At 37.0% G+C, this 18,581-nt stretch overlaps 2 protein-coding genes across 4 annotated transcripts in view; one reads left to right on the plus strand and one right to left on the minus strand.

The window, feature by feature from the left end:
• The window catches only part of LOC114661128 (uncharacterized protein C7orf50 homolog), a 283,803-nt gene that overhangs the window by 169,750 nt on the left and 95,472 nt on the right, over positions 1-18,581 (plus strand). The gene's annotated exons all lie outside the window — the stretch shown is intronic.
• gpr146 (G protein-coupled receptor 146) overlaps positions 1-18,581 on the minus strand; it is a 72,419-nt gene that overhangs the window by 6,582 nt on the left and 47,256 nt on the right. Inside the window, exon 1 of one of the 2 annotated variants that reach the window (XM_028814273.2) lies at positions 15,957-16,160. The exons of the other annotated variant lie outside the window; for it this stretch is intronic. The gene's annotated coding sequence lies outside the window, so the exon portion shown is untranslated. Of the gene's footprint in view, positions 1-15,956; positions 16,161-18,581 lie in introns of those variants that run through there. 2 annotated transcript variants of the gene reach the window in all.

Here is an 18,581-nt window from a genome sequence, read left to right on the forward strand (position 1 = left end):
TGTAAATTAAAGCTAACTTGGCAAAGTGTTTGGATTGCATCAGTAGTTGTCAGTAGGGTCTGTATCTTGTGCTGAGCAGGTTGCATTCACCATTCAAAGTAGGATGTGTTCTGTGTGTATTTATAACCAATTTTGGTTGGCTGCTTTATAAAGCCTGATTATTTCTCATAAGCACACACAGACGCTGGGTGGAGTAACAAGGGATGGGAGCGCTAACACTTAAAACAGTGCTTAGGTAAGTGCAATGTTTAAATACTACAAGGACAGGCTCAGGCTTCCAAAACGCCTGTTAAAAAAAAAAAAAAAATGGATTTTATAATAATGACATTCATAAATATTGAGCATAAGCATTCTATTCCTTGTATAAGACATCCTCTTGAACATCTTGTACTGAGAGAGTACAGATAACAGGTAGTATATCTCTCTATTATAATAAAAAAAAAAATCCTGAGATGAGACTTTTTAGCCTGGGACGAGATGTGACTTTTTCAGAAAGATACTTTCACATCCCGGGAGACGATACTATGTGCCAAGTGATTTAACCACGCTAGGTGCCGGAAATAAAAGACAAAGAGTAGATAACAGAAGTAGAACGTCGTAAAGAATTCAAAAATGTTGACGCAATACACATGCAGAGCAGGTTAGAGATAGTGAAAGTACTAAAATTATAAAGGGTCAAAAAAATGAGAGTAAAGATCACATTAGTGCTAACAAACAGAAATTATTACTCGGTGAAATAACAGAACAGTGAAAAGAGATCGAATATATTGTTCAGAATTAAACTTTTAAGTCGGAGACTTGTAGATTGTCTGATTCGTGTCGCCATCGGGGAAAATAGTGTTTCTTCCTAATGAAGAGGTGTATCAGCGAGAAATAAAAGATTTGTTATTTGATGAAAGTGAAATCCACATATGCAAGTGGCAGAGACGCGAAGTGGCTGGGGCATAGTGCAGGCCGGGGGGGTTGACGAGCGAATCCCCGTAGTTATGTAAACAAAGCTGTCTCTGCTGATTTGTTTTGTATACTTTTTTGAGAGGGAAAAAGTAAGAAGATTAAACTGAATATGCCTGTATAGGTATGTATCTATAAGTTATGTGCATGAACAGTTGATGTGAGGCTATGCTTTTAAATTTTCCATTTAGAGCAAGTGATCATCAAATAATAGCTTAAACTGCATTACTGCTTTTTAAATTTTACTTTTTTCGTTTATGTGTGCATGAGAATAATTGGTTCACTTGGACAAGCAAAATGCAAACTATGAACAAACCCATCATGATGGACACTTTTCTACTATAAAAGTGACAAATGGAGATGGAAGAGTCAGTAAAAGTAACACAAAAGACAGCCATTTGGCTTATCTGGGCATGCCCTATATTTTTGTTTTGATAAAGCTACCATAAAAATGCAGGAGAGGGAAAAAAAATTACTTAAACTACTAGCTAATTTAACAGATGCTTTTATTAAAACACAAGGCCAGTTGTCCACGTACATCTATATTTGGCACACTTGCAGGTTAACTGAATCACACAGTGTCACATGGTGAATCAATAATGAGGATTGACCTGGAAACCTTGTGCATTACAGTCCAATACGTGAGCCTCAAGTGGAACACTGTTTAATCTAATTGCAGGGAGATCCAATACTTGGATCACCGTACATTGGAATTCCTACATTTTTGTTTGCTAATATGTTGCATGCATAAATTCCTGGATGGCCATTCAGTATTTCATGCTATAAAACATTTCAGAGTTCAGAAAGGTTAACAGTTTTGCATACTTCTAAGAACATGCCTGTTCTCAAACATGAGTCTCTGTCAGGCTTATATGAAAGATAATTATGGTAATTGCTAGCTCTGGAGCAAGTGTAGTTGAAAGCTCCGTTTAAGGCTTAAGGATCATGAGAAAGAATCTAACTTAAAGGAGCTCTTTTCTATATGACAGAAAAACATAAATAACACAATCATCCACTGAAACTGCCTATTACAAGTCTAAGTTGCACAATAAATAAAACTTAATTTAAGTCACTGAGACCAAATTTAAGTTCAGTTTATCCTTCAAATTCAAATCTGTTTATTGCAGGATTAGCTTCTATTACACAAGCATTTATTCACAATCTCCACCTTCAATAAGGTTCATTTGCTTCTTAAAATGCTAATCCCCTAATTATTTTTTTTTTTACTTAATCCATACACCATATAACAAAAAGCATTGTACAGTAATGTGGTTTATACTGCAGTGGAAGCACAAATGTTTTATATATTTCTGGCCTGTATGTTTATGCGCGTGGCATTTATAATTCTTGAGTAGATCAACAGATCTTAATCATGGTAATTTTTTTTAATACAATTCTGAAATGCTAAAAAACTATTGAATTTTAACAATTGTGGTTCACAGAGCCTCAATTGATTGATTGATTGGCTGTATTATCTGTCCTGTGAGTCTGTATTCTTCTTTATTATATTCCTGTTGCTATTTGCATTTGAATTTACCCATGGGATTAATACAGTTTATTTGATCTAATCTATTTTAAAAACTGAAGTGACCCTAAAAGTTTCCTTAATTTGGGGAAAAAATGTTTCCAAAAAAGCAATTCAAATTAAAAGGTGTCAGAATTTTGTTCAAACCATTTTTCTGTCCCCAGTCATTCTGTGCACCCCTTTTACATCTACTATAAAATATTTAGTCCTATGAGGAAAAATGGTTTTTAACTAAAACAGCAGTTGTGTGAAACATTCCTTGAAATTCAAAGATGTTTGTGAGAAATGGGAGAGCTCCTTATATCACTGCTGAGCAGACCAAACAAATCCACTTGGCAACACCCATCCATCTTCTTTCTCTTGCAGTTAATGGATGTCATTGCCATGTTTACTTCTGTCAAGTGAGTAGTGATGTTGATTTTGTTACATATAAACTTTGGACCATGGATTATATTATTTCCTCCTATTGGGAATGATTACTGTATAGAGAAAACTGCATGGCCTACATGGAGATTTTTACTGTAAAAAAAACTCCAGTTAACAATGCAGTGTAAATAACAGGGTAGTCTACGGATGACATGATAACATTTGCATCATTCTCTTATCTTAAAGTTATTTTTCTAAAATGTTTAAAAAGGAATAAAAGAAAAAAGTTCATACTAATGTACAGTAATCCCTCCTCCATCGCGGGGGTTGCGTTCCAGAGCCACCCGCGAAATAAGAAAATCCGCGAAGTAGAAACCATATGTTTATATGGTTATTTTTATATTGTCATGCTTGGGTCACAGATTTGCGCAGAAACACAGGAGGTTGTAGAGAGACAGGAACGTTATTCAAACACTGCAAACAAACATTTGTCTCTTTTTCAAAAGTTTAAACTGTGCTCCATGACAAGACAGAGATGACAGTTCCGTCTCGCAATTAAAAGAATGCAAACATATCTTCCTCTTCAAAGGAGTGTGCGTCAGGAGCAGAGACTGTCATAAAGACAAAGAAAGCAAACAAATCAATAGAGCTGTTTGGCTTTTAAGTATGCGAAGCACCGCGGCACAAAGCTGTTGAAGGCGGCAGCTCACACCCCCTCCATCAGGAGCAGGGAGAGAGAGAGAGAGAGAGATAGAGAGAGACAGAGAAAAACAAACATGCAAAAATCAATACGTGCCCTTCGAGCTTTTAAGTATGCGAAGCACCATGCAGCATGTCGCTTCACTAAGCAGCTGCACAGAAGGTAGCAACGTGAAGATAATCTTTCAGCATTTTTAGACGAGCGTCCGTATCGTTTAGGTGTGCAAACAGCCCCCCTGCTCACACCCCCTACGTCAGGATCAGAGAAAGCGCAAGAGAGAGAAAGAGAAAAGTAAGTTGGGTAGCTTCTCAGCCATCTGCCAATAGCGTCCCTTGTATGAAATCAACTGGGCAAACCAACTGAGGAAGCATGTACCACAAATTAAAAGACCAGTTGTCCTCAGAAATCCGCGAACCAGCAAAAAATCTGCGATATATATTTAAATATGCTTACATATAAAATCCGCGATAGAGTGAAGCCGCAAAAGGCGAAGCGCGATATAGCGAGGGATCACTGTATTATCTACAAGGTGGTAAAGTAAGATACATTGATAGACTTTCTCATGTGGCATAGAATTATTGTAGGAATGAGCCACATGATTAAAGGACATACATCTTTGCAAGTAAAAATCAATTAATGACTTGAGATACTTGTATGAACATAAATTTAGCAATAGTGCAACCCTCTCATATATTAAACTCCAGATTATTTGAGCTAACATCAAATAATGTAATACACCTAAAGTAAAAAGCTGTGATGTTAAAAAACAATCAAATCTTTGGTCACTGGTACTCAACTACTGACTTGAACCATTGTCTTTGACTTTATAGCCTACTTAATACAAAATGTCCTTTCAGTTCCACCTATTTATAAATACCCATATATCTGTCCACTTTGTAGATTATTGTACAGCTATATAACTAAATTGATAAGTGCAACCTGAAATCTGGACTTGGTGACAATCATCCATCTTCAGTGCACATTCCTTTTGAAGTTGAATGAAGCTGATAGGATGGAAGGCATGAGTCTCACTACTGATATGCAGTACCTTGTTCATATCAACTGGTGTGTTTTCTTGTGACTAAACAATACAAAGCTTGATTACACATAAACCACAGGATACATATCCATCCATCCATCCATTTTCCAACCCGCTGAATCCGAACACAGGGTCACGGGGATCTGCGTGCATGTCTTTGGACTGTGGGACATATACTTTGGACAATTCCAAGTGATCCAAACATTCTTCAAGTTAGCCATTTTAGCTACAAACTAAACAATGGATGCCTTTCTTTTTTGTTCTAAATATATTATAAAGAAAGATTGGACAGCTCAGCAGCACGTCAGTCCTCCACTTCTGAAGGATAAGTATATGCTGTTTTTTTTCACGTTTTATACCATTGGGAGTTCAGGTGCCCTCTAACACTTAATGGCTCATTTGTACCAATTGCTGATCGGAAGTTGGAATACGCTGTGTGATTTTGTGGGCTCACAAACAGTCTGTAGGTTTCTACATTATAGTAAGAAAAAGACCACGATTGAGTGTCAAGACTTTATTGTACATACACAATTAGATGCTGTAAAGAATAGATTTATTGGAGGAAGTAAAGGTTTTTCTTGCAACAATTTTTAGTTAATCATAAAAAGAGAAATGTTATGCTAATCTGTTAAAAGTACAAACAGTGTTGCCAGGGCTGGTTAGTGTTCAGCAATATGTCGTCTTTGAAGACCCAATCGTCACATTTCTTGGACGAAATATGCAGTGAACAGTGTACTTGGCAGTGCTCAACCATATTGTCCTGCTTCTCACCTGTCCACAAATGTTTTGTAGCCATGATTGGAGAAGCATAAGCACAGAGTTGCTTCCTGATTGTTTAATGGGACTTAAAACATTGAATGAATGCGTGATCTCTTACATCTGAAAAAACTCAAAATTGACAGTACCCACATTCTTTTATGAAAAGAATAACCCTAACTTCTCTATATTTCTCATCAGTTTTTCATGTTAACAGTCATCAAAACTGCACTTCAATTTCTTTAACTGTGTTCGCAAACAAACAAACATGACACAACTATGTTGTTTGGTGTAAACTAATACATGCATCAGACACAGTTGCAACTCTGTAGCAACTTGCAAACGAACAGCAAGTTCAACAGCAGCAGTGTACCAAACCACCAAACGAAGGATTGCAGTGCTGAAAAGTTCCAGCAATACTCAGTAATACTAATGCCTTCTTTCATCTTCAGACTGGACATCTACATTCAAAACGGTCCATTTCTTTCTTTTGTGCCTCTGGATAATGTGTGTTCCGCATCTTTAACTAATGTTTTTGCTACATCTTCTAAAGACTTTTTAAAGCAGGACTGTCCAACTCCGGTCCTGGTGGGCCGCAGTGGCTGCAGGTTTTCATTCTGACCCGTTTCCTAATCAGTGCCCAGTTTTCACTGCTAATTAACTTCCTTTCCCTTCATTTTAATAGCCCTGTTTGTAAGGATTCGGTCCGCTGAATTGATTCGTTTCTTCATTAAGTGACAGCAAAACAGAAATGAGATGTGAAACGAGCCAACAGATGACCAGCTAAACTGGGGCTTCAAACTCCAGCCAGTTTAATGAGAAGTCGGGTCTTGCCGTTAATTAAACCCATTATTTAATTCCACGGCTTGTTGCTGCTCTCATTCTGCCACAGCAGACATTTCCAAAACTGTTGATTTTCTGTTTTTTCTCAGAACACGTCAAAATGTTTTGGTGACCTGAGAGATCAACCTTACTGGGGCCTTCACCTTTCACTATTTTCAGGTTAGCTGGTCATGTGGCGATTTGTTTTGTATCTCATTATTGTCTGGTTGCTAATTAAGGAAAAAAGAAACTACTAAGGAGTCTGAGTCAAGTTAGTTAAAACAAAGGCAAAAGAAGTTAATCAGCAACAAAAACTGGTCAATAATGAAGAAGATGATTAAAATGAAAACCTGCAGTTACTGCGGCCCTCCAGGACTGGAGTTGGACATCCCTGTTTTAAAGCATATTAGAAGTGAAGTTTTGCTTTCCAAAAGGATTTTGTGATTTTACTGTTACCCTATACATTGTAGTAAGGTTTATGTACTTGTTAATTTAATGAATCAGTTTAATTTTTATTTTGTATGATATGCAGTGGTTTAACTTATTAAATTATTTGCTTCTTTCAGTTACTTAATGACTCATTTCTATTGTCCCTATCTTGCACCCATTGCTGCTGAGATAGGCCCATCATGACCCTGAATTAAATTGAAATTAAATGTGAAATGTGAAAATTTCTCTTCTCTTGTTCCTTTGTTCTTTTTAAAATGGATATCTTGAACAATGGTTTCTTGATAATCAGACTATTTATTACGTTTTTCTTTTCTAGATTATTACTGCCTATTATAATTTCTCATCTGTTAACTAACATTATCTTAACATCTCATGTAAAATCGCTTTACTTCTGGTTATACCTCACTTTGCTAAAAGCATAGATTTCTATTATTAAAAAGAATATTTTACTTCTATTTCTTTGTTTTGATTTTTGTTGAGTGTTCCAATTTTCTGTAATTTTATATTATTTGAATCTAGAGCTGTAATCTCATGGCTATGCAAATCACCTTTGGTTTTTCTATAGGTGTCAACAGTTATTTTGAATGCAAGGGACTGTAATAGCTGATCTAATATGGGGGAATCTGGGGCAAGCAGGAACTTTGTTTAAGCCGTTGGTAAACAAAGTTAAACAAACAATAGGTTTGTAACTGCATAAAGATCAATGTAACATAGCAAGTGTAAAGACTCAAAATAATAGTAAACAAAGTCAAGCTTAAGGTGCAACAACAATAACAGACTACAAGAAACATATGGAGGAGCTTCTGAATTAAATTTCAAAAAAAGAAAAAACAAAATCTACAAGAAAATTTACAGAATTTATTTAGTGACCAACATCGTTTGATATAGTCTCAGTAACAGATCACAAGAACCAAGTTAGTATGCATTTATACTGTATAGAAAAATATACCTGTTGTAGAAAAAAGGATGTGACTGGGTGTGATAAATTATAACACTGTCCCTTAAGTGTGTTATTCTGTTCTTTACAGAGATGACAATGGGAAGTGTACAGAAGAGCTGAAGAGTATGAATTAGGAATAAGTAACCAAAAATGGTATTCTCTTAAATAGATAAAAATGTGTAATTTAATGACTAAGTATAGACTCCGAGCTAGACCAGCAGAATATATTGTTTCCCTCTTTCAAAGTTACACCCAAACAAAACACATTTGTATCAAGATAGACCTGATTCCTTAGCAAGTTAGCTATAGCAAGAAAACAAATCATGGACTGAAACACTAGAAGAATATATCGGGATGGCACAACACTACCTTGTTTTCATTTATATAACTGGGCTGCAAATAGTTATTCACTAAAACACTTGAAATGGCAGCTGCCCATGAAACCACACCTGCTTTGTCAGCCACAGAAAGGAAATCTCGTTTGCTCCCTGTGCTGCAGTCAACACTAACTATAATCAGTTTAACAGCAATCCGGTTAGCTCTTATCTATTTCCCCTATACAATATAATCACTAATTTCAGCCTTCCGAAACCTATATAGTATTCAATTTACGGAAGTAACTGGATATCATGACAGTTAGAGGTGTTTATTTTTATAATGTGTGCATCCTTTGAACTGTTAATGCTCCAAATTTGATGTTCCAGCATGTTGTTTTTTTTCTGTTTACATTATAAACTTTGTTAAAAGCAGTCTATGTAACTTCCTTTATCTTACGTCTGTATCTGCAGATCACTCATATTATTAGACATCTGTAAAAGAACACCTGTGCCAATGTGTGGAGCAGTCCACTCTGCTCACGCTCAACCACATCAGATAGATAGATACTTTATTAATCCCAAGGGGAAATTCACATACTCCAGCAGCAGCATACTGATAAAAAACAATATTAAATTAAAGAGTGATAAAAATGCTGCTAAAACAGACAATAACTTTGTATAATGTCCTTCTTTATGCTGCCTCCCCAGCACACCATCCTGTAGAAGAGGGCGCTCACCACAACTGTCTGATAGTCATCTGCAGCATCTTATGCAGATGTTGAAAGATGGTGCATGCACGCACCTCACTTCTCAGTACAAAAGACCTGCGTGCAGCAAACGCCGCCAGGCAATGATGACATTATGCTAATGACACAGATGAAGAGACGCAACATCAAAAAGAAGCAAATGCTGCGGTTCAACAACATGCAACTGAAACACAGCAGCAATGGAAGGCATGGCTTGAAGTTTTCATCAAAAACATTGTCTATCTGGAGGTAATTTCCTTGAGACAAAGATTAATAGAACTTGTATGCCAGCGATACGGCTAAGATATGGTGTCGCCAGTGTCTTTTTACGGAAGCCAGTGGGCCAGCAAGCACAGGTGGGTCCAGTCCTCTGTACTGGGTCATTTTTACGAGTTAGCTGATGCCTCTCCAAGTTCACAAATATAGTAAAACTGCTAAGGAGTCTTCCTGTTGTTTTTTGTCCCAAGTCCACACTCAGATAGTGTGTATACCCTGTATGTATGTATGTGTGTATATATTTGTCTAATATATACCCATGAGAGGATCCAACCTTCAAGCAATGTTATCAGGTGCCCACATTGGTGGGTCACAAGCTTGGAAATGCTCTACACTACAACCATTTTGGGCAAAAAGTTTTCTATATCTCTTGGATAACCTGCTTTGGTCTAGAATCACTCCTAACACATTAACAGTTGTATCTGGAATAATACCAGATTGTGTGTAGTGAAATATCTGTTGTAATATCCCATACTACACTACTTTCATGAAGACTGATTCTGCCCAGCTGGAAGAATCTCAAGTCACCTCAGTGGAAAGGTGATGTTCTGTATTATCTGAAGTTTAAAAAAAACACTCTTTATACAGATCAGTTCTGACTTTTTTTTTTTTTTTTTTTTTTTTTTTTTTTTTTTTTTAAGAACCTGGCAGAAATTCATTAATACAGTTGTAAAGTAAGCACACTTGGCCTGTTTGAACATTTTCATTTTATTTTCTGCTGTATTCCATATTAACAACCCTTTTTTTACAAGGTGCTCTCTTGTTGCATAGACCTCCATGTCAGACTGGGGTCAACTGCCGAACTTCAGATTCATGGATTGTCTTCAGAATATAATGCATTTTTTATTCTTTAATTGTGTTTTGTTCTTTAAAAACAATAAGATTAGAAAAGACAAATATAACAAGACAAACTAATACCAGCATAAAGCCTTTGCTGAAGGACTGCTCCAAACACTGTTACATCTTTATCAGCAGCTGGATGATTTTGCCCAATTTATCTACCAAAATTGTAATTTAATAACTAAATAGATGCACTGTGACAGAAAAGCCACCCAAATTTGAAATAACATAGACTAACTCAATTACACAGATTTGTCACATAACAAAATGCCAAATTCTCAGTGGAATCAAAAAAAGAATCTCTGAGGCAGCCATCGGGGCACGGTATATTATTGTGTCCTTGAAATGTTGATCTAGAAATCTGTAAAATGAACAGCCAACACACTTTTCAGAACAACCATGTAACCATCATCCACAACAAATGCACTTTCATGTAACATTAGAATTACCAATTCATAAACGTTTCTTATAAGGGAAAACTACAAATAAAGCAATGATTTGATTTTGTAGTGTAGAAGTTACAAAGCTGCAAACAAAAAAAAAAACTCTCAGAAGCAAGATGTGTTAGCTTGAGTTAAAAACAAACGGTAAAAATAGACGTCTACATTTTGAACTTGAAAGCATTTTATCACTGTTTATTTATTTGCAGAGTGGCAGAAGTGGCCAGAGGGTTTAGAAACAATACTCCGGAGCTTTCAGTGCTGCAAAATAAAAATATAGACTAAAAGTTACTGAATAAGAATTTTCATTATAGGTTAATTTTGAGACCGTCTTCTTTTGAAAAAGAAGTTCAATACTGCTCACATTTGTAATAAATCCAGTACTCTCTCTTCAGGCCAAAAATGTGCTTCTCCTTTTTATCTTTTCCTCTAGAGTATCTAGAATTTGCAGACACTATGGCATTAGTGGCTATGACCACTTGCCCACTATTTGGTTTTCAAATTCTGCCTTTAAGTAGAAGAATGCATCAGTCTCTCTGCTTTGTGTGTTTGTATTTTTGTAAGTAAATACAATGAAATGTGAGACAGACACTTTGTCTCCCTAAGCAGTTGCTGATTAAGCTTTTGACAGTTTAACAAGCCAGATGCATAAAGTCATAGAGACAACAAATAAGATATGTGACCAAACATCCTTTCTTTAGTACAAGCATTTTGTGAACTCTTAAGTCATCAGAGTAAACATGACCCTCATGAAAAGAAGTGTCCAAAGGCCTCCATCTATGTGACAGACTGCTGCAAACCCTGCTGTGCCCGGTGCAAACTTCTCCATTCCCAACTCTAACTGACCTCATTCTTTTAATCCTCATTAAGCAATGCATGTTTTCAAAGTTTAAACTCTGTCTTGTGAGCAACTAGGCACTGCCTGTTTTATACCTAATTTGACTTATGTCAGTGTTTTGTTCTCCTCACAACAGTAAGATGAGACACAAGGACACAGTCAGCACCACATCTTTCTGCTCAGTTTTCTATGTAGACAATGAACGTGTCATAGATCTTGTACAGCAGCATATTTTTCTCAAATGTAAGTGATGAATTCCTGATTATCTCTTCGTAGCCCCTCTCCAACATGGGGCCAGCAAGTATGATAAAAAAAAAATCAGAAATGAACCTGACTAGGGAAAAAGTATTTGCTCTTTTAAAAATATATGAATTTCATGTATGAGTGTGCAGTTATTGTAGACTTCTAAAACCCAGGCATGCAGAACAAAATACAATAAAACAGAGCTCTGCAGGCACTTAATTTTGTTTTTACAAGACATTTTTGAAGATGCTTGAAACATGAAACATCAAGTGGACGACTGATATTAATATAAATGGGAGAATTCCAGTTTCTTTTATTCAGACTAGTTCAGGAGCATAAGAAGCTGAATGTAAACGCCACTGCTAACGCATTAGGCCTATAGTTTTTTTCCCCTTATCAGCACCTGTTATTTGGCCAAAGATAACAATATTCTAGTGTTCACTGAGGTAACAAAATAATATTTAAGAAAAAACTATACAATTCGACCATGTACTGCTTGGCTACAACCCAGGATTTCATTTTTATCCCCAATCACCAACCCAGATTACAATACTGTTATAGTGTGTACCGCAAAGCATAAAAAATAGCATAGCAGTATCAAAAAATTAGAATAAAAAAAAAAAGTGCACTTCTTGTCCTGCTGTTCATTCCGGGACTGATACGCTCTTTACAGAATTGGCATGGTGTGAGCAGCCCTGTAGTTTCTACAAGTGGGGAATTTCTACTGAAGACAGTCGGTGCAGTAAATGTGACACATCTGACAGCATGAATGATAGCATCTAGCAGTCACTGCAGCAAAGCACAGCCGATTTTATGCTGGGCAGCATGTGATTTAATACTAATTCCCATTAACCTGCATGTCTTTAGTGATGAATGAAGAAAACTCAAAGGAGAACATTTAGAATGCACACAAAAAACAATGCTACATCCATGAGGCATCAGCATCAACCACTACATCACCCTGCAGCCCATTTATACAGTGCCTCCACGTAAATTAAATCTGGAGACAAAGATACAATAATAGTATTCTATTTGGGCAAACTCCAAATGTAGTACAGTAAATTATTAAATAATAAACTTTTCTGTGCTTCCACCTGGAAGTTAATAAAAAGAAATGCCAGTTTAATGTATTCATGTGACTCAAGCTTAGTTTTTTCAATTCTCTTTTGAAAATAAAAGTGGGTGACTACCTACAGACAGTGGCTCACATGCAGTAATGCAGAAACAATATTATGTATTTGTAGCTTGTAGATTACTCTGGAAAGTCAGCTAAGTAAATAAACGTGAAATGTAAATGTAACACAACTGCACTGTTGTCTTTTAATTCCTCTTGGATATGAAATGTAATCCTCTATCCCACCCAAGTGATATTACTATAGAGATAAACATTTTATTGTACTGTCTTTTGGTTTATATTGTGCTATTGTGTTGTTGAACAGGCTGCAAGTGAGGACAGCAAGACACCTAAGACGTAAATAAAGGTTTAAATGCAGAGTTGAATATTTTTGTCCACTAATGTCCTTAAAACGTAGTGTTCAAAAACATAGTCAGATAAGCAGTTTTACCTTGTACTAGAGGCTTACATCAAGTAATTTTTCATTAATTACAATCCAAATAACAAGCTTTAGTGACTATCTGCCTTGTAACAGCAGAAAAAGAGCATCTCTCTTTACTGTGACTCGTGGACTGAATTGTATTGGGGATTTCTGTCAGTGACATAAGGAGTCTTTAGCAATTAAAAAATGTCTAACATTCTAATCAAATAATTTTAATCCAATCTTAGTATATTTCCACAGAAATGTACAGTAACAGCTATGTATTTTAAATTAGAAACAGAGTTGTACCTTAGCAGAACATTTTTGTCTATTTAAGTGCTTACAGCTCCTGGTCAAACTTGAGAGAGAAATGGCTTTACAGAAAGAGTCATGTTGCCTGTTTGCTGACCTCCACTTCATCCCACACAGTTAATATAAAGAGTGAGCTGCAGTTACAAGCAGGTGTTTCTAATTCTCAGCAACTCTCCCTTGTGTTCCTCATGAAGCACACATGGTGAAAGCATACACGTGTCTCCCCACAGTTCTGAAAACAGTGAGAAAATTATTATAAAAGTGAAAGAGACCCAATACTTGAAACTTTCTCTGCAAATTGTTTGCTAAAAATAAATTAAGTGTATATCTACCTGAAATACACCCTCTATGAAATGGCAAATTAACATTTATCACTCACAGAAGTTATTTTTGCTTAAAAAAATGGATTGTGCTAATGGGCAGTAAGGCCACTACATCTCTCATTAAACAAGATAAAGTCAAAATCCTATCCACATACTTCACCTATTAGACACCTAAACCTTATTGTTTCACCTTTGCCTTGTGAAATGTTACTTGAACAATATTTTTTTACAGAAAAGGTTATATAACATGAATGGATTTATGAACTGTAAAAGTTAATGTAAAACGGCTCTTAATGTAGGACTTAATACACTGTTTTACTAAACACATTTAAAAACCATCTACATACTGAATGTAGTGCACATCAGACAATATTGTTTCCACTCCTCAAAATACTGCTTACATTTACATTTATTCACTGAATCCTTTTTCAAAGCAACTTACAAGTCACAGTGGTGCATTACAACAGCTCACATTGTGTGAGCCATGACAGTTTAAGCGATTTAATCACATTCACTGAGTCAGCAATGGGGACAAAACTGCTAACTTTGTACTCTGTAGTCCAACACCTTGGCCACTAGGCCTTAGTACCTGCATTACCAGATGGGTTTAGAGATCAAACCCAGATTTTTTTAGTTTCCAACCAGGAATGTTGTCACTGGGTCTGAGGTAGAGGTTTATTTACTTGATTGTGAGTGATCATTTTTCCTGAATATGTTGTCAGAAGACATTAAAATTGTAAATTTTAGTTCAGGTTATTCTTATATAGTGTACTTTCATTAACATGCCTTGAGCATACTGCACATCTACATACATTATAGTTCAAAACAACACTTGCATTCAACAAAACATAAAAGCAATATGCAGTATGTATGTAGTAAATCACAATTATATACATCTCACCTGGGCAAGACTATTTCAGTTGCTACCATCATGCAAGTATTACCATTCACTCAGTAAGAACCACATGGCACATAAAGAATTTGTTTTCTAGTGTAGTCATTCCAGTAAATTACATATTCCAATCCATCTTTATCCCAATATCTCCAAACTCCTCCATTCAACCTCATTTGTTTAATTTTAAATTCTTATTTTACTAGGCATGAGTATAGTTCTGTATATTGCTGAATTGGTTTCCATGTTTGTTTTTGAATACTTTATTATTTAGTGATTTTGTGTATAATATGATTGACACACAGTGTATGTTATGATGTATGTGTTTTTACTATTGTCATAACTAATACCAAGACAAGACAACTTAATTAGCAAATACATTGTTGCCTGGCAAAGTTCAATTAATTTACATTCAATATCAACAGGTTTAGATCCAGTTTTTAATGCAAGTAAATATTGATAATTAAACTGAAAATTACTAATACGCTAAGCTAAAGCAAGCTAGCAGCAGTAAAGTGAAAAACAAAAATATCTTAACACTGACACGAAAAAGAGTATGCAGTCATAACCATTGTAAAAATGCTGCATCTCCACTTTCTGCAACTCATTCTATAATGTGATGCCATTTGATTTTATTTTTGAAAATTATTACTCGGAAGGAATCTGCTTATTCACTCTGTATTAGACCATTATCACGACATTTAACTGCAAAGTATCTGCAAACTTCTCGGAAGGAAACGTTACTTAAACATCGTAAGCAAATTAAAGCACTAACATGTTGCAGTTTGACATTTTGCCGCAATTGATAGACAGTGTACTCTTATCACAGGAGGAGATAGGCACCAGTGCCAATTGTGTAACTCTCAAGTCGTGAGTTAATCCGCACGCGTCTGTGGGTTGCATTTTAATTTATATCATTTAGATGAGTGATATTAGAGTGCCACTTTAAAATCTCTTTACCTTTCTCAGCGAGGCTAGACTGTTTTATGCTTTTTTTGACAACTGTTTTCTTGGGCTAGTTGCGCTGTGTACTAGATGATTAACTACCTCCTGTCTAATACAACTTGGTGCCAGTTACCGTCCAAAGTCAACTGTCCACCGTCCCAGTTGTGTCGTAGTTTAAGCTCCCTTCCAAGGCCTGTTTTACAGAAGCATCTATTGAGTAAATCTCACCCAGGTTTGACTTTTCATTGCGTTTTTGGGGGATGTCACTTTGAAGAACTTAAATTGTGCCCCCGTTGTCTGAATCTCCCCCGTGGCAATTTCATGTATCTCGCGAGTTCGTCCCATTTTGCCAGTTTCAACGGTCTGAAGCCACAACCTAGCAACAGGCGATCTTACATGTACGCTTAACTTTAGCCTGTCCAGTTTTGAAGTGAGATTTATTGCCCGAAACTGTGTACACACTGTTTGAAATCGGATAGTGAACTCTGGTGGCGAGATTCTATTTGCTATAAAGCACTTAAAAAATAGAAGCATGTACCCACTGCTTTAAAAATCAAAGCTTCTCCGCTGCAGCAGTCGGTGCGAGTGTGGTATAATACGCGTGTGACTCGGGGGCGCCGCAGGGGACATGCTGCACGGCAGAGGAGAAAAACAAGTTTGTTTACCTGCTGAACTGAGAAATGAAGAGTAAGCCACTCACCTGAAGTCCGAACCTGTTCGAACTAAGGAGGCATTGGATGGCAAGTTAATTCCTGCGGCATTGCTTTTTTTGTAGAGCTCTCCTTAAAGGGTTAAATACGGCTCCCAGTCGTCCGAAGACGCGATAGAAAGCTGGCGGCTCCTGTACTCAAACTCTTTTACGAATGAAAGCTGGAACTACCAGCCTCTCCGCCCCCAACCTCACCCTCCCCGAATACGAGGGCGCGCCTCCTCTCGCTCCTGTGAGCACGCTATGTGTATACACGTGATACGATTCGCGCCGCCCCGTGTGTTTGGCAGCCAATCTGTTAGTTCTGTACGACTTTGATTGGGCAGAAGGGAGAGGCGGAGCATAGCGTAGACTATCTGGCTTGGCCCAGGGGCACAAAAGTGTCGGGAAAGCGCGATGTTGGGAGGACTTTACGTAGATTTTGTATATAACAAGTGATTCACATTTTTACTGTAATTTCTACCGCCTATTTCTAGCTTACCACGTAAAAGATTACAAAACACAGGGAACAGTTCCGTTTGTTTGATTCAGAATGTCACTCTATATCCTTGGGGAACAGCTACCGCGGAGAAACTTTGAACAGTTAAAGTCGACCCCATCCCAATATCCATATTAAAGACTTCGTATTACTGGGCCCATCTAGAAGGGGCGAGGTGGCGTCACCGAGTCATATCATTTCAAAGGGCGGCGAAGGTTGATTTTACTTACCTTGTCTTTCCTAGGCCACCTGTGGGGCGTGACTACAAACACTATTATTGAAAAAGTGATGTGCTTAACCCCGACTACACAGTAAATCGTGGAACAGAAGAGGCATCAATTTAGAATCTAAGCTGGAAGGTATACGGGGACAAAGCATCCGCTTCTCGGTGCCTGTGAGACCTGGGCAGTCTACCAACGTCATGCATAGAAACGAACAATTTTCACATAACCTTCCTTAGAATATTCTTTGGTATCAAATGGCAACATAGAAGTTCTCACATACTCAAGTCTGCCCAGCATTTACACCATCCTGATGCAGCTCCAACTCCGATTGGCCGGCCATGTAATTCACATGCCAGGCCATCACCTCAGTAAAAGAGTCTTTTTAATGGTGAAGTACAAAAAGGTGTGCATTCTTGTGGCAGTCAGACAAAAAAGTATAAGGACTGTTTGAAAATCACACTGAAGGCCTTCAACTTCAGCCATAGTAATTAAGAGCATGCAGCTATGAAGAGGGCAAAATGGCATTCAGCCATCCATATGGGCACACAGCGCTGTGGCAAAGATACGCCGAAAGACCAAAAAAAAAGAAAACACGAGGCAGTGCACTTCCAGAGGTTGACACTATTCAGTGTCCACACTGTGCAAGAACCTTCCATGTATAGATTGGACTGATCAGCCATCTACGAGAGAGTGAAACTTAACCCCCTTTATTCTGTATCACGCATGTTATACAACCTCTGGATGATTCTTTAAGCAATTCATTTAAGTCAGTTAGTTAATTACATTTATATAGCGCTGTTCTAGCTATTCAAACAGCTTACACAGACAGTGGTGAGCCATTTCAATCACTATCAATGTGCAGCCCCTTCAGTGATGAGTGGGACAAAGCAATTTTAAAAATGACAGAAAGTGGAATAATTTTTTTTTTATTGTTTAGTGTTTAGTAATAGTATTTCCATTCTTTGATATATCCACCAGTACGTACAAAAAGGACAATCAGTATATTTTTTGTTTTATTTACCAGACACGTATTGGGTAGCAAAGTTGCAAGATGCAAAGAGTTTTGCCTCCTCAAAACACCAACTTCAATTTCTGCTTACATTCTGCTTGGAATTTTTCCCATGTTCACGTGGGCTTTAAAAGTCCAAAGACCTGCTGTCAGGTTGACTGCCAACTCTGAATTTTCCTGGTTATGAGTGAATATGGGAATGAGTGTGGGAAGCCACTGCCGTGTGGTATGGATGGGCAATAGCACAGTTTTTGAAAAACACAGAATAATCACCACCTGATTTGTTAATGCTTATTACTTGGCACTTTTTTGATTGGATCCTGCTCTTTGCAACATCTCATTCCCTGATTGGTCATCCTTCACAGAAGAAAAACATTTTCCAAAATAGCAGATATGGAAGAGTTGCTTTCCAGGGTACTTGTCGTGTTGCTTACCTGCATACTTCTAAATTGCGTTTTTTTACAGTATGAATGATGCATACAGTGCAAAAAAGAAAAATAATTTACTGATGGCTACTGTTTTGCAGTAAATCCCATGGTCAACAGCGTTACCATCCTTTCAACCCTCAAGGATTACCAATTTTATAAAGGTCTAGGCTGTGTGCATGCCCAGTATAAGTGGATTACTACATTATATGTGTTTTTGTCATTTTAGTGTGGATGGAGTTACTTTGGTAAACAATGTAAAAATGCTAGTGCGGACATATTGTTGTCGTTTAAAAATGCCATTTTTAAATTAAAATGTAATAGTGTGACTGTAGTCCAATATGTTTGTTTGATCTATTTATTTATTTAGAGCTGTTTTGGTTTTGTACTTGCTATAAGGCCAAGATGAACTTTTCCTTTTACAATTATCAGCTTTTATTCAGACACATAAGCAGAGGTGCAGTTCTTTTCAGATGGCAC

This window comes from Erpetoichthys calabaricus, chromosome 11, assembly GCF_900747795.2.
Source record: "Erpetoichthys calabaricus chromosome 11, fErpCal1.3, whole genome shotgun sequence".
Lineage (NCBI taxonomy): Eukaryota > Metazoa > Chordata > Cladistia > Polypteriformes > Polypteridae > Erpetoichthys > Erpetoichthys calabaricus.